Genomic DNA, 18,173 nt, shown 5'->3' with positions numbered 1-18,173 from the left:
TGTTTGCACCAGATAGGGCTGTTTTAGGTTTTCTCACGTTTATTGTTTTCGTTAGTTTATTCATGTATAGTTCCTTTATTAAAGAACATGAATAACCACCACGCTGCATTTTGGTCCGCCTCTCCTTCACCACAAGAAAACCGTTACAGAATCACCAACCACAACAGGACCAAGAGGCATGGTGAAAGGCAGCGGCAGCAGGAGCAACAAAGTCTGGATTACACGACGTGGGACGAAATAGACAGGTGGGCGGTCGACCCAGGGAGAGTGCCGGAACCCGCCTGGGATTCGCTGGAGCAGTGCGAAGAAGGTTATAGGAGAATGGAGTTGGAGAGACGAGCACGGCGACGCGGACGGAAGCCCGAGAGTCAGCCCCAAAAATGTATTGGGGGGGGCACACAGGGAGTATGGCGAAGCCAGGTAGGAGACCTGCGCCAACTTCCTGTGCTTACCAGGGGGCTAGAGAGACCGGGCAGGCACCGTGTTATGCTTTGGAGCGCACGGTGTCCCCAGTGCGGGTGCATATCCCGGTGCGGTACATTCCAGCTCCGCGTATTGGCCGGGCTAGAGTGAGCATTGAGCCAAGTGCCATGAAGCCGGCTCTACGCAGCTGGTCTCCAGTGCGTCTCCTTGGGCCGGCTTACATGGCACCAGCCTTGCGCATGGTGTCCCCGGTTCGCCTGCATAGCCCAGTGCGGGCTATTCCACCTTGCCGCACTGGCAGGGCGACCGGGAGCATTCAACCAGGTAAGGTTGGGCAGGCTCGGTGCTCAAGAGCTCCAGTGCGCCTGCACGGTCCGGTCTACCCAGTACCACCTCCACGCACCAGCCCTCCGGTGGCAGCTCCCCGCACCAGGCTTCCTGTGCGTGTCCTCGGCCCAGTACCAGCAGTGCCAGCACCACGCATCAGGCCTACAGTGCGCCTCGCCTCTCCTGCACTGCCGGAGTCTCCCGCCTGTTCGGCGCTGCCAGAGCTCCCGCCCCTCAGTCCAGAGGCGCTAGAGCCCCTCAGTCCAGAGGCGCTAGAGCTCCTCAGTCCAGCGCTGCCAGAGCCTTCCTCTCCAGCGCCATCTGAGCTACCCGTCTGCCCAGCGCCATCTGAGCTTCCCGTCTGCCCAGCGCCATCTGAGCTACCAGTCTGCCCAGCGCCATCTGAGCCACCCGTCTGCCCAGCGCCGCCAGTGCCGCCAGTCTGCAAGGGGCCGCCAGTGCCGCCAGTCTGCCCAGCGCCGCCAGTGCCGCCAGTCTGCCCAGCGCCGCCAGTGCCGCCAGTCTGCAAGGAGCCGCCAGTGCCGCCAGTCTGCAAGGGGCCGCCAGTGCCGCCAGTCAGCCAGGGGCCGCCAGTGCCGCCAGTCAGCCAGGGGCCGCCAGTGCCGCCAGTCATCCAGGGGCCGCCAGTGCCGCCAGTCAGCCAGGGGCCGCCAGTGCCGCCAGTCAGCCAGGGGCCGCCAGTGCCGCCAGTCAGCCAGGGGCCGCCAGTGCCGCCAGTCAGCCAGGGGCCGCCAGTGCCGCCAGTCAGCCAGGGGTCGCCAGTGCCGCCAGTCAGCCAGGGGCCGCCAGAGCCCCTCAGCTCAGAGGCGCCAGAGCCCCTCAGTCCCGAGCTTCCGCCCCTCTGTCCAGAGCTTCCGCCCCTCTGTCCAGAGCTTCCGCCCCTCTGTCCAGAGCTTCCGCCCCTCTGTCCCGAGCTGCCCCTCTGTCCCGAGCTGCCCCTCTGTCCAGTGGGGTCATTTAGAAGGGTCGCCGTGGTTAGGAGGCCACGGAAGCAGACACTAAGGCGGACTAAGACAATGGATGGTGAAGTGGGGTCCGCGTCCCGCGCCAGAGCCGCCACCGCGGACAGACGCCCACCCAGACCCTCCGTCCGCACCTTTGGGGGGGGGGGGGGGGGGGGGGGGGGGGTACTGGTCACGTTCTGACCTTTATTTCCTTTGTTTTGTCATTATTTAGTATGGTCAGGGCATGAGTTGGGGTGGGCAGTCTGTTTGTTTTTCTATGATTTGGGTATTTCTATGTTTCGGCCTAGTATGGTTCTCAATCAGAGGCAGGTGTCATTAGTTGTCTCTGATTGAGAATCATACTTAGGTAGCCTGGGTTTCTCTGTGTGTTTGTGGGTGATTGTTCCTGTCTCTGTGTTTGCACCAGATAGGGCTGTTTTAGGTTTTCTCACGTTTATTGTTTTTGTTAGTTTATTCATGTATAGTTCCTTTATTAAAGAACATGAATAACCACCACGCTGCATTTTGGTCCGCCTCTCCTTCACCACAAGAAAACCGTTACAGAAAGGGAGAGAGAGAGAGAGAGCCTCAGGACAGCAGCACAATTAGACCCAACCAAATCATGAGAAAACAAAAAGATAATTACTTGACACATTGGAAAGAATTAACAAAAAGACAGAGCAAACTAGAATGCTATTTGGCCCTACACAGAGAGTACACAGCGGCAGAATACCTGACCACTGTGACTGACCCAAAATTAAGGAAAGCTTTGACTATGTACATACTCAGTGAGCATAGCCTTGCTATTGAGAAAGGCCGCCGTAGGCAGACATGGCTCTCAAGAGAAGACAGGCTATGTGCTCACTGCCCACAAAATGAGGTGGAAACTGAGCTGCACTTCCTAACCTCCTGCCCAATGTATGACCATATTAGAGAGACACATTTCCCTCAGATTACACAGATCCACAAAGAATTTGAAAACAAATCCAATTTTGATAAACTCCCATATCTACTGGGTGAAATTCCATAGTGTGCCATCACAGCAGCAAGATTTGTGACCTGTTGCCATGAGAAAAGGGCAATCAGTGAAGAACAAACATCATTGTAAATACAACCCATATTTATGCTTATTTATTTTATCTTGTGTCCGTTAACCACTTGTACATTGTTAAAACACTGTATATATATATATAATATGAAATTTGTAATGTCTTTATTGTTTTGAAACTTCTGTATGTGTAATGTTTACTGTTAATTTTTATTGTTTATTTCACTTTATATATTCACTTTATATATTATCTACCTCACTTGCTTTGGCAATGTTAACACATGTTTCCCATGCCAATAAAGCCCTTGAATTGAAATTGAATTGAGGGAGGGAGGGAGAATGAGCGAGAGAGAGAGAGAGAGAGAGAGAGGGAGAGAGAGAGAGAGAGAGAAAACGAGGGAGGGAGAGAGAGAGCTTAGCCATAGACCCAAGAGAGAAGAGGCCACATAAATACAGAATAGATCAAAAGATTCATTGCAGATAACTCTGAACTTGAAAAGAATGCTGAACGATTGAAGGATGGCACTAGAGACTCACAAAACTACATCAGAGCACTAAGCTGAGATACACAAACGTATAGAGAGGGAAGAGGCACTGATTAATAGAACTACATGAACATTCACATATAGCAATGTCAATGTATGTGATAGTCTGCTGTACGTTCCTTATGATACTGATTGGCTCGACCCACAGACCCAGTAACAGTAAGCCTATCATCTGTACAACGGACTCAACAATCAATGGTGTGCTAGAAGAGCTTGGGGTATATTTACACTTAGCACATCACTGAATTAATTCTCCATCCTCACACATATGGTGAGGCAGATGATGGTTCTAGAGTGCCACCCAGTGGCTCATTGTTTGCATAGATCCAAACGGTACATGATGAAAGCCTGCACGTTATATATACATTGTTAGCATGATGGACAGTTTAATGAGTAAGCATCCAGGTGATGAGGAGCATAAATCTGGGTCAGAGTCAGCCAGACACAGTCAACTACCTGTAGCAAGAGAAGGGAATAGAGGTGGAGAAACTGTAGATAGTGGATATTTGCACCTGTACTATTTCACACATGGACAAGCATGTATTATACACGTGTTTCTTGCATATCCCAACTCCCCCTGCAACACCCTCAGAGAGTGCGCTCACAGTCAGCCATTATTAACAGCAACCCTGGACCAATTAGGTTTAAGTGAACATCTACAGAGTTTTCACCTCATCAGCTCAGGAATTCGAGCTAGCAAGCTTTCTGTTATTGGCCCAAAGCTCTAACCACTAGGCTATCTGCTACCCTATCAGATATGTGCTGACTCCCAGAAGTCCACTTCGCTGTCTACTTTCTTGCTTTCTTGCTTCAACTCCTACGATGCTGACTGCATGTCAACATGGGAGAATCAAACATTAAAAAAAAATTGTAAAATATGTAAGTCGGCATGTCGTATGCTACTTTTGTCATTTTATTACGCATATGGCTATATCAATGCACAACTAGCTGCAACCTGTCCTGAATCTGATTAATTGGTTCATTAAAAATTACTGGTAGGCTTCAATTTAGACATTTAAGATATGACAAACTGGGCAAACTAATGTAGTGTTTGATGTACAGCATATATTAACAGTCATTTGTAGTCATTATGAACAGTCACATTAACAGTCATCTGTAGACATTTATTAAACAGTCCTCTGTAGTCATTCATTAAACAGTCATCTGTAGTCATTCATTAAACAGTCATCTGTAGTCATTCATTAAACAGTCATCTGTAGTCATTCATTAAACAGTCATCTGTAGTCATTTATTAAACAGTCATCTGTAGTCATTTATTAAACAGTCATCTGTAGTCATTTATTAAACAGTCATCTGTAGTCATTTATTAAACAGTCATCTGTAGTAATTTATTAAACAATCATCTGTAGTCATTTATTAAACAGTCATCTGTAGTCATTTATTAAACAGTCATCTGTAGTAATTTATTAAACAGTCATCTGTAGTCATTTATTAAACAGTCATCTTGTAACGGCTTTCTTCCTGGGAAGGAGAGGAGGACCAAAAAGCAGTGTGTTTGAAGTTCTTGGTTCTTTAATAAGAGACACTTAACATGAACAAACTACAAAACAATAAACTTGGCAAAACCAAAACAGCAAACTGGTGCAGAAAACACAAAGACAGGAAACAAGCACCTACAAAACCCAACACAAAACAGGCTAGCTAAATATGGTTCCCAATCAGAGACAATGACTAACACCTGCCTCTGATTGAGAACCATATCAGGCCAAACATAGAAATAGACAAACTAGACACACAACATAGAATGCCCACCCAGCTCACGTCCTGACCAACACTAAAACAAGGAAAACACACAAGAACTATGGTCAGAACGTGACACATCTGTAGTCATTTATTAAAGAGTCATCTGTAGTCATATATTAACAGTCATCTGTAGTCATAATGAACAGGCATCTGTAGTCATATATTAAACAGTCATCTGTAGTCATTTATTTATTTATTTTATTTCACCTTTATTTAACCAGGTAGGCAAGTTGAGAACAAGTTCTCATTTACAATTGCGACCTGGAAATAATGAACAGTCATCTGTAGTCATTATTAATAGTCATCTGTAGTCATTATGAACAGTCATCTATAGTCATAATGAACAGTCATCTGTAATCATAATGAACAGTAATCTGTAGTCATTATTAATAATCATCTGTAGTTATAATGAACAGTAATCAGTAGTCATACATTAAACAATCATCTGTAGTCATAATGAACAGGCATCTGTAGTCATATATTAAACAGTCATCTGTAGTCATAATGAACAGTCATGTGTAGTCATAATGAACAGTCATCTGTAGTCATATATTAGCATTCAACTGTAGTCATTATTAATAGTCATCTGTAGTCATAATGAACATTAATCTGTAGTCATATATTAAACAATTATCTGTAGTAATTTATTAAACAGTCATCTGTAGTCATAATGAACAGTCATGTGTAGTCATAATGAACAGTCATCTGTAATCATAATGAACATTAATCTGTAGTCATTTATTAAACAGTCATCTGTAGTCATTATTAATAGTCATCTGTAGTTATAATGAACAGTAATCAGTAGTCATATATTAAACAAGCATCTGAAGTCATTATGAACAGGCATCTGTAGTCATATTTTAAACAATCATCTGTAGTCATAATGAACAGGCATCTGTAGTCATATTTTAAACAATCATCTGTAGTCATAATGAACAGGCATCTGTAGTCATATATTAAACAGTCATCTGTAGTCATATATTAACAGTCATCTGTAGTCATATATTAACAGTCATCTGTAGTCATATATTAACAGTCATCTGTAGTCATATATTAACAGTCATCTGTAGTCATATATTAACAGTCATCTGTAGTCATATATTAACAGTCATCTGAAATCATATATTAACAGTCATCTGTAGTCATATATTAACAGTCATCTGTAGTCATAATGAACAGTAATCTGTAGTCATTATTAATAGTAATCTGTATTCATAATGAACAGTAATCTGTAATCATATATTAACAGTCATCTGTAGTCATTATTAATAGTTATTTGTAGTCATAATGAACAGTCATCTGTAGTCATATATTAAACAATCATCTGTAGTCACACATTAAACAGTCATTGGTAGTCATAATGAACAGTCATCTGTAGTCATATATTAACAGTCATCTGTAGTCATAATGAACAGTCATCTGTAGTTATTTATTAAACAGTCATCTGTAGTCATACTGAACAGTTATCAGTAGTCATATATTAAACAGTCATTGGTAGTCATAATGAACAGTTATCTGTAGTCATATATTAACAGTCATCAGTAGTCATATATTAAACAATCATCTGTAGTCATATATTAAACAGTCATCTGTAGTCATATATTAAACAGTCATCTAAAGTCAGAATGAACAATCATCTGTAGTCATATTAAACAGTCATCTGTAGTCATATATTAAACAGTCATCTGTAGTCAGAATGAACAATCATCTGTAGTCATATTAAACAGTCATCTGTAGTCATATATTAAACAGTCATCTTTAGTCATAATTAACATCCATCTGTAGTCATATTAAACAGTCATCTGTAGTCATATATTAAATAGTCATCTTTAGTCATAATTAACATCCATCTGTAGTCATAATGAACAATCATATGGTGTCATTTATTAAACTGTCATCTGTTGTCATTATGTAGTGTTTGTTATACAGTTCATTCTGAAAGTATTCAGACCCCTTGTCTTTTTCCACATTTAGTTACGTTACAGCCTTATTCTAAAATTGATTAAATTGTTTTTCCCCCTCATCAATCTACACACAATACCCAATGATGACAAAACAAAACAAATTTCGGAAATATCACATTTGCATAGGTATTCCGACCCTTTACTCAGTACTTTGTTGAAGCACCTTTGGTAGCGATTGCATCCTTGAGTCTTCTTGGGTATGACACTACAAGCTTGTCACACTTGTATTTAGGGAGATTCTCCCATTCTTCTCTGCAAATCCTCTCAACCTCTGTCAGCTTGGATGGGGATCGTCGCTGCACAGTGTTGTGACTTGACCTTAATATTAATCTGAAGAATGTTATGTATATAATTAATGTTTAATTGTCACCTGAATTAATGAATCATGTAACAATTAACATTAGGATTTGGGGCCCCACGAGAGCGGTTCTTAAAATAGTTACCATCTCCCGAATTAAACTCTAAAAGGTCTTTACATCTATAAACAGCCAACTTATAAATCATAACCTCATATCATATCACCATTCTGAACAGTCGTATCCTCTTTGCATCTGCTAAAACCAGAGCCGTACTTATGATTCGGTACTATACAAATTGGTTTATTTATTTATGTACTAGCTAATTAAATTGGAACAGAGGATAAACACACGCACTCTGCACCGGTTATTGACAGGAGATGTAATACGCTGAAAACAGGTCCCTTGCAAAACGACAACAATATGGATGCTTGTTGAAATGTCTTTGGGAATGGCGGCAGTATTTTCACGTCCGGATGAAAAGTGTGCCCAAAGTAAACTGCCTGTCACTCAGGTCCAGAAGCTAGGATATGCATAAATTGGTAGTTTGGATAGAAAACACTCTAAAGTGTCTAAAACTGTTACAATTATGTCCGTGAGTATAACAGAACTGATATGGCAGGTGAAACTCCGAGGACAAACCATCCTCTCTGTCATCTGTAGTCATATATTAACAGTCATCTGTAGTCATATATTAACAGTCATCTGTAGTCATATATTAACAGTCATCTGTAGTCATATATTAACAGTCATCTGAAATCATATATTAACAGTCATCTGTAGTCATATATTAACAGTCATCTGTAGTCATAATGAACTGTAATCTGTAGTCATTATTAATAGTAATCTGTATTCATAATGAACAGTAATCTGTAATCATATATTAACAGTCCTTTGTAGTCTTATATTAAATAGTAATCTGTAGTCATAATGAACAGTAATCTGTAGTCATTATTAATAGTAATCTGTATTCGTAATGAACAGTAATCTGTAATCATATATTAACAGTCATCTGTAGTCATATATTAACAGTTATCTCTAGTCATAATGAACAGTCATCTGTAATCATTATTAATAGTCACCTTTAGTCATTTATTAAACAGTCATCTGTAGTCATATATTAAACAATCATCTGTAGTCACACATTAAACAGTCATTTAGCTACCTAAATATGGTTCCCAATCAGAGACAATGACTAACACCTGCCTCTGATTGAGAACCATATCAGGCCAAACATAGAAATAGACAAACTAGACACACAACATAGAATGCCCACCCAGCTCACGTCCTGACCAACACTAAAACAAGGAAAACACACAAGAACTATGGTCAGAACGTGACACATCTGTAGTCATTTATTAAAGAGTCATCTGTAGTCATAATGAACAGGCATCTGTAGTCATATATTAAACAGTCATCTGTAGTCATTTATTTATTTATTTTATTTCACCTTTATTTAACCAGGTAGGCAAGTTGAGAACAAGTTCTCATTTACAATTGCGACCTGGAAATAATGAACAGTCATCTGTAGTCATTATTAATAGTCATCTGTAGTCATTATGAACAGTCATCTATAGTCATAATGAACAGTCATCTGTAATCATAATGAACAGTAATCTGTAGTCATTATTAATAATCATCTGTAGTTATAATGAACAGTAATCAGTAGTCATACATTAAACAATCATCTGTAGTCATAATGAACAGGCATCTGTAGTCATATATTAAACAGTCATCTGTAGTCATAATGAACAGTCATGTGTAGTCATAATGAACAGTCATCTGTAGTCATATATTAGCATTCAACTGTAGTCATTATTAATAGTCATCTGTAGTCATAATGAACATTAATCTGTAGTCATATATTAAACAATTATCTGTAGTAATTTATTAAACAGTCATCTGTAGTCATAATGAACAGTCATGTGTAGTCATAATGAACAGTCATCTGTAATCATAATGAACATTAATCTGTAGTCATTTATTAAACAGTCATCTGTAGTCATTATTAATAGTCATCTGTAGTTATAATGAACAGTAATCAGTAGTCATATATTAAACAAGCATCTGAAGTCATTATGAACAGGCATCTGTAGTCATATTTTAAACAATCATCTGTAGTCATAATGAACAGGCATCTGTAGTCATATATTAAACAGTCATCTGTAGTCATATATTAACAGTCATCTGTAGTCATATATTAACAGTCATCTGTAGTCATATATTAACAGTCATCTGTAGTCATATATTAACAGTCATCTGTAGTCATATATTAACAGTCATCTGTAGTCATATATTAACAGTCATCTGAAATCATATATTAACAGTCATCTGTAGTCATATATTAACAGTCATCTGTAGTCATAATGAACAGTAATCTGTAGTCATTATTAATAGTAATCTGTATTCATAATGAACAGTAATCTGTAATCATATATTAACAGTCATCTGTAGTCATTATTAATAGTTATTTGTAGTCATAATGAACAGTCATCTGTAGTCATATATTAAACAATCATCTGTAGTCACACATTAAACAGTCATTGGTAGTCATAATGAACAGTCATCTGTAGTCATATATTAACAGTCATCTGTAGTCATAATGAACAGTCATCTGTAGTTATTTATTAAACAGTCATCTGTAGTCATACTGAACAGTTATCAGTAGTCATATATTAAACAGTCATTGGTAGTCATAATGAACAGTTATCTGTAGTCATATATTAACAGTCATCAGTAGTCATATATTAAACAATCATCTGTAGTCATATATTAAACAGTCATCTGTAGTCATATATTAAACAGTCATCTAAAGTCAGAATGAACAATCATCTGTAGTCATATTAAACAGTCATCTGTAGTCATATATTAAACAGTCATCTGTAGTCAGAATGAACAATCATCTGTAGTCATATTAAACAGTCATCTGTAGTCATATATTAAATAGTCATCTTTAGTCATAATTAACATCCATCTGTAGTCATATTAAACAGTCATCTGTAGTCATATATTAAATAGTCATCTTTAGTCATAATTAACATCCATCTGTAGTCATAATGAACAATCATATGGTGTCATTTATTAAACTGTCATCTGTTGTCATTATGTAGTGTTTGTTATACAGTTCATTCTGAAAGTATTCAGACCCCTTGTCTTTTTCCACATTTAGTTACGTTACAGCCTTATTCTAAAATTGATTAAATTGTTTTTCCCCCTCATCAATCTACACACAATACCCAATGATGACAAAACAAAACAAATTTCGGAAATATCACATTTGCATAGGTATTCCGACCCTTTACTCAGTACTTTGTTGAAGCACCTTTGGTAGCGATTGCATCCTTGAGTCTTCTTGGGTATGACACTACAAGCTTGTCACACTTGTATTTAGGGAGATTCTCCCATTCTTCTCTGCAAATCCTCTCAACCTCTGTCAGCTTGGATGGGGATCGTCGCTGCACAGTGTTGTGACTTGACCTTAATATTAATCTGAAGAATGTTATGTATATAATTAATGTTTAATTGTCACCTGAATTAATGAATCATGTAACAATTAACATTAGGATTTGGGGCCCCACGAGAGCGGTTCTTAAAATAGTTACCATCTCCCGAATTAAACTCTAAAAGGTCTTTACATCTATAAACAGCCAACTTATAAATCATAACCTCATATCATATCACCATTCTGAACAGTCGTATCCTCTTTGCATCTGCTAAAACCAGAGCCGTACTTATGATTCGGTACTATACAAATTGGTTTATTTATTTATGTACTAGCTAATTAAATTGGAACAGAGGATAAACACACGCACTCTGCACCGGTTATTGACAGGAGATGTAATACGCTGAAAACAGGTCCCTTGCAAAACGACAACAATATGGATGCTTGTTGAAATGTCTTTGGGAATGGCGGCAGTATTTTCACGTCCGGATGAAAAGTGTGCCCAAAGTAAACTGCCTGTCACTCAGGTCCAGAAGCTAGGATATGCATAAATTGGTAGTTTGGATAGAAAACACTCTAAAGTGTCTAAAACTGTTACAATTATGTCCGTGAGTATAACAGAACTGATATGGCAGGTGAAACTCCGAGGACAAACCATCCCAAAAAAATACTTTTCAGCTTACCACTGTTTTCAATGGCTAGTATTATAATTATAAGCCCAAGTCCTACCAAATTGTAGTTCCTAGGGCTTCCACGAGATTTCAACAGTCTTTAGAAAGAGTTTCAGGCTGGTTTTTGGAAAAATTACTCAGAAATTGTAGTTTTTCTAGGTGGATCCCATTCTGTCTGTAATGTTTTCAAGCGCGTGGAAGAAAGCGCGTTCTTTCTTATTTATCTCCGGTAATGAACATGCTATTCTCCGTCTTAAATTTGATTGTTTATTTGCGTATTAGGATACCTAAGGTTTGATTCTAAATGTTGTTTGACTTGTTTGGAAAAGTTTATTAGTAACGTTTTGGAATTCATTTTGTATGCATTTTGATGGAGGGGAACTGGATGGATTATTGACTGAAGCGCGCCAGCTAAACTGAGTTTTTATGGATATAAAGTAGGACATTATCGAACAAAAGGACCATTTGTGATGTAACTGGGACCTTTTGGAGTGCCAACAGAAGAAGATCATCAAAGGTAATGCATTTTTTATATCACTATTTCTTACTTTTGTGTCGCACCTGTCTGGTTGAAATATGTTTTTCATGTGTTGGTATGCAGGGCACTGTCCTCGGATAATTGCATGATTTGCTTTCGCTGTAAAGCCTTTTTGAAATCTGATATGGTGGCTGGATTAACAAGACGTTAAGCTTTATTTTGATGTATTACACTTGTGATTTTATGAAAGTTAAATATTTATAGTATATAGTATTTATAGCCTCATTTATAGTAATTTGGCGCTCTGCAATTTCACCGGATGTTGTCGAGGTGTCCCGCTATCGGCACGCCTTTCCCAAACAGGTTTTAAAGAAGAGATGAAGAGGGAGAAAGGGGGTTAGGCCTTTTCGCGGCACACTTGTAAGGCTCTGATTGTCGAAATGGTTCCAACAACTCTTCTACTGTTGTCCTTCTTCGTAGCTATCCGGTATCCGGTGACTTGTCATGTAGTCCTGAACAGAACTATATGTCACATCTGCTTCTGCTATGCCCTCTGGTGTTCCTTCGCTGTCTTCTTGACCTGCAGTTACTCCCCCTGTACGCTCTCTGTCTCCCTCTCCCTCTATGTGTGATTGTGTGGTTGGTGACAGGTGTGCTGGAGTCAGAGCAGATCCCTACCAGCTGCAACTCGTTCCATAATCAAGACCTCTACAAATATCAGTCCTGCCACTTCCTCACTGCCAGATCGTAATCTCTGCTCAGACAATTTGTGATTTTAGTCATCAAGATCCTGTTACTCTGCTGTGCCTGTTTCCCTGCCTGACACCGTTTATCCTCTCATTGCAGTTTACCACTCTGTCTCCTGTCTCCCGTTCCACATCTCACCACACAACTACCTTGCTCTGGATTTTACTCACCCCCACTACCTTGGACTCCCCTCAGTACCTGTTTACCCTGTTCTTCTAAGCTAACTCCAACCTCAGTCTCCACATCTGGTTTTTCTGAGCTTCCCTGGATCTGTACTCCATATCTCCCTTTGTAACAATAAATATTTTGCTTTATTTATCCATGTTTCCTCTTCTGAGTCTGCTCTTGGGTTCCCCTGTGTCATTCCGCTTAACACTATAGAGTTGGTTTTCCTTCCATTCGCTCTTGAAGATGCTTCTTTGAAGCTAGTCTAGCCAGTCTGATTGAAGTTATTCATTGCAAACCTGATCTGACCTATTTGGATTCTCGTGGTCAGTCATGACGAGTGATTTCAGGTCTCTCCAGATATGTTAGATTGGGTTCAAGTCCGGGCTCTGACTGGCCACTCAAGGACATTCAGAGACTTGTCCCGAAGCCACTGGTGCTTTGTCTTAGCTGTGTGCTTAGGGCTGTTGTCCTGTTGGAAGGTGAACCTTGGCTCCATTCAGAGGTTCTGAGCGCTCTGGCGCAGGTTTTCATCAAGGATCTCTCTGGACTTTGCAACGTTCATCTTTCCCTTGATCCTGACTAGTCTCACATTCCCTGCCACTGAAAAACATCCACACAGCATGATGCTGCCACCACCATGCTTCCCCGTAGGGATGGTGCCAGGTGTCCTCCAGACGTGATGCTTGGCATTCAGGCCAAAGTGTTCAATCTTGGTTTCATCAGACCAGAGAATCTTGTTTCTCATGGTCTGAGAGTCCTTTTAGGTGCCTTTTGGCAAACTCCAAGCAGGCTGTCATGTGACTTTTACTGAGGAGTGGCTGCCGTCTGGCTACTCTACCAGCAAGGCCTGAATGGTGGAGTGTTGCAGAGATGGGAGAACCTTCCAGAAGGACAACCATCTCCACAGAAGAACATTGGATATCTCTGAGTGATCATCGGGTTCTTGGTCACCTCACTGACCAAGGTCCTTCTCCCCCTGATTGCTCAGTTTGGCTGGGCGACCACCTCTGGGAACAGTCTTGGTGATTCCAATCTTCTTCCATTTAATAATGATGGAAGCCACTGTGTTCTTGGCAACCTTCAATACTGCAGACATTTTTTGGAACCCTTCCCCAGATCTTTGCCTCAACACAATCTTTTCTCGGATCTCTACGTACAATTCCTTCGACCTCGTGGCTTGGTTTCTGCTCTGACGTACACTGTCAACTGTGGGACCTTATATCGACAGGTTGCCTTTCCAAATCATGTCCAATCAATTGAATTTACCAGAGGTGGACTCCAATCAAGTTGTAGAAACATCTCAAGGATGATCAATGGAAACAGGATGCACCTGAGCTCAAATTCGAGTCACATAGCAAAGGGTCTGAATACTTATGTGTATAAGGTATCTGTTTTTAGTTTTAATACACTTGCAACAATTACAAAATAACTGTTTTCACTTTGTTATTATGGGGTATTGTGTGTAGGTTGATGAGGATTTTTTTTTTATTTAATCAATTTTAGAATAAGGCTGTTATGTAAAAAAGGCAAGGGGTCTGAATACTTTCCAGATGAACTGTATAATACAGTCATCTGTACTCATAATGTTATCATCTTTGACCTGTGTAGTAAAATAATGATTCATTCTTCAGTTACTAGAAAAAAAAATCATTTTCAATGTTTATTTAGCCTATTATTTGCTTGTGTGTAGGACTATATGATGTCTGACTGACTCTTAGTGGACATAAATAAATAAATGACCTCTCTCACGCTCAGTCTCTCTCTCTCTCTCTCTCTCTCTCTCTCTCTCTCTCTCTCTCTCTCTCTCTCTCTCTCTCTCTCTCTCTCTCTCTCTCTCTCTCTCTCTCTCTCTCTCTCTCTCTCTCTCTCTCTCTCTCTCTCTCTCTCTCTCTCTCTCTCTCTCTCTCTCTCTCTCTCTCTCTCTCTCTCTCTCTCTCTCTCTCTCTCTCTCAGCATCACAGCTCAACTTCCAATAAAAAGAGGAGTGTGCGTGTGTGCACATACTGTACATGCTAGTGTGCACACCAGCATAGGTGTTTATGAGAGAGAGCGACTGAGAATGGTGGGAGATAGATGGAGGGAAAGACTGAGTGTCACGCCTGCTCCCGCTCCACCTCCCTGGCGCTCGAGGGCGCCAGGCTGCCCATCATTACGCACACCTGTCACCTTCTCTGTGCGCCTCAGCGCTTCATTGGACTCACCTGTACTCCTTCACGTTTTGATTGCCTTCCCTTTATCTGTCTGTTCCTCCGTCCCCGTGTCAGCATTTATGTCGTTGTGTTTTCCCCTGTCCAGACACTGTCCTTGTTTGTTTCTTGTCTGTTATCCATTAAATGTTCACTCCCTGTACTTGCTTCTCGTCTCCGAGCGTTGGTCTTCACACCGAGACAGAGGGAGGGAGAGCAAGAGAGCAGAGGTTTGTTGGGGTTGGCACTGCATATAGAATGTATTGACTGTTGTAACTGGAGCACTATGCAGAGGCTTGAATATGATTACTGAAACACTGGAGTGCCAAACTATAGCTAGTATGCATTCAAGGTTCATTCATTACCATTGCCCAAGATGGCATACAGTATGATGATAATAAAGTGTCATTCCCACTCTAGCCAAACAGAGATATTGTGTCATGACGGAGCACACCCCCAATCTCATCGACGGGGCTGTAGTGGGGCAGGTTCAGAGCTTCAAGTTCCTTGGTGTCCACATCAGCAACAAACTATCATGGTCCAAACACGCCAAGACAGTCATGAAAGAGGGCACGACAAAGCCTATTCCCTCTCAGGAGACTGAAAATACTTGGCATGGGTCCATAGATCCTCAAATGGTTCTACAGCTGTATCAATCAAATGTAATCAACCAAATGTATTTATAAAGACCTTCTTACATCAGCTGATGTCTCAAAGTGCTGTACAGAAACCTAGCCTAAAACCCCAAACAGCAAGCAATGCAGGTGTAGAGGCACGGTGACTAGGAAAAACTCCCTAGAAAGTCGTCTGATGTTCAAATGTTCATAGATGACCAGCATGGTCACATAATAATGGTGGTGGTTGTCGAGGGTGCAACAGGTCAGCACCTCAGGGGTATTGTTTTTTTTACCTAACACTTATTTTTCTGCATTGTTGGTTAAGGGCTTGTAAGTAAGCATTTCACGCCAAATACACCTACTGTATTTGGTGCATGTAAGAAATAAATTTGATTTAATTTGATGAGTTAGGAACTATTTTGTGCAAAGGCAATCACATCGCAGACAGATTTAATCGTAGAGACAGAACACCCAAAAGTGAGAGGGATAATCTCCCCTCCTCATGATAACCTCCCCTCCTCTGTGATCACAGGAAGCTGGCGCAGTTGTCATGGCAACCATTTCTTAGGTACTGGGTGGTTCCTAGCAAACAGCCCACTACCATCAATCGTTTGCAGCGGACTGCAGGGTAGAGGCTCTGTGCTGTCATAGTGGAGATCATCCATCAGTGTTTCACTGTGCAGTGTGGGCATGTCTTTAACGTCATTAAGATAAGAAGAACATCGCCGGGAGAAAGCTGTGTTTCTACCTCCTACTTCCTGAATCTTAACCTCTCCCTCAGTTTAATAATCAATCTCCCTGATTCAGTATGGAGCACTGGAGTGAGAAACTGGGTTATCATCAATGCCTGATGATTTAAGTATCCGATCAACCCCGATAACTTCAATACTGGCCTTCGGAAAGAAACTGACCCATAGAAGCACAGCTCTAAAAGCTTTATTCACATACGCATCTACAAGCGGGACAATAAACAACAGAAACAACATCCAAACTGTTTTTGAATTTAAAAAATGTAAGCAAGGCCATTCTCTCCCACACACTCTCTCATCTACCAATCAGCATTGTGGGTTGTGTCCCCACCCCCCACCCACCTAGAACACAGGAAGTAATGCAGAAAGGCGGGCAGATACAGTAGACTGTAGAATCGAAATGTAGAATCAAAATGCAGGAATAAGCAGTGTAGCCGCACAACGGAGACAGACACATCTGCATGACACTGAAGCAAGCAACACAAACACACTCCTGTGCTATCAAGCCAAGTTCAGAGATTACAGCAGATATAAAAAAGTATATTCTATTTATAAAATAAAAAAAACACAAAGTACAAAGTAGATACGCCGATACAGGTTTTAAACTCCTCCGTTGGTTTCCACAGAACATCTGTTCTGTCAAAGTAGAGCTTGAGGTCTCAGGTCACATCACACAGCCACTGGCTGCTTAGGATGTTCTCTCAAAACTCCTGGGATCTAAGTTCATCCAGATTACATTTTATCCCTGGTAATAATCATGACTTGAATCTGGATTAAGCACCATTATCTCATTGTCCTCATGTCACATGTACTGGGGTAACGCATGACACCCATAAAGAGCACATGACGTCTGAATTCAGTTGGATATTTTCTGTAACCCGACAAAAGGTGTCTTTACACAATGCTCAGGCAGTTTTCCCTCCCTACGGGCAGAGTAGGCAGAGCCCTCATGTGTACCATAATTAGTGTAGCACCTCCCCCACACAGTGACCTCACAGAGAGCTTTAACAAGGGGAAAGAGATCAAGAGAGAACTGGAACATTGATGAGAACTACAGCTGCACTGCAGTTTGTGGTAGATGAGTAGTGCAACCAGGTTATGGATTCAGTGAAAATAACTGTGCATGCAACCTATATGATGGAGATATATATACACCGCTCAAAAAAATAAAGGGAACACTTAACAACACATTGTAACTCCAAGTCAATCACACTTCTGTGAAATCAAACTGTCCACTTAGGAAGCAACACTGATTGACAATAAATTTCACATGCTGTTGTGCAAATGGAATAGACAACAGGTGGAAATTATAGGCAATTAGCAAGACACCCCCAATAAAGGAGTGGTTCTGCAGGTGGTGACCACAGACCACTTCTCAGTTCCTATGCTTCCTGGCTGATGTTTTGGTCACTTTTGAATGCTGCCGGTGCTTTCACTCTAGTGGTAGCATGAGACGGAGTCTACAACCCACACAAGTGGCTCAGGTAGTGCAGATCATCCAGGATGGCACATCAATGCGAGATCTGGAAAGACGGTTTGCTGTGTCTGTCAGCGTAGTGTCCAGAGCATGGAGGCGCTACCAGGTGAGGGCAACAACCCAGCAGCAGGACCGCTACCTCCGCCTTTGTGCAAGAAGGAGCAGGAGGAGCACTGCCAGAGACCTGCAAAATGACCTCCAGCAGGCCACAAATGTGCATTTGTCTGCTCAAACGGTCAGAAACAGACTCCATGAGGATGGTATGAGGGCCCGACATCCACAGGTGGGGGTTGTGCTTACAGCCCA

The sequence above is a fragment of the Oncorhynchus mykiss genome, chromosome 10 (genome assembly GCF_013265735.2).
Source record: "Oncorhynchus mykiss isolate Arlee chromosome 10, USDA_OmykA_1.1, whole genome shotgun sequence".
Lineage (NCBI taxonomy): Eukaryota > Metazoa > Chordata > Actinopteri > Salmoniformes > Salmonidae > Oncorhynchus > Oncorhynchus mykiss.
Note: the sequence above shows the minus strand (reverse complement) of the source record.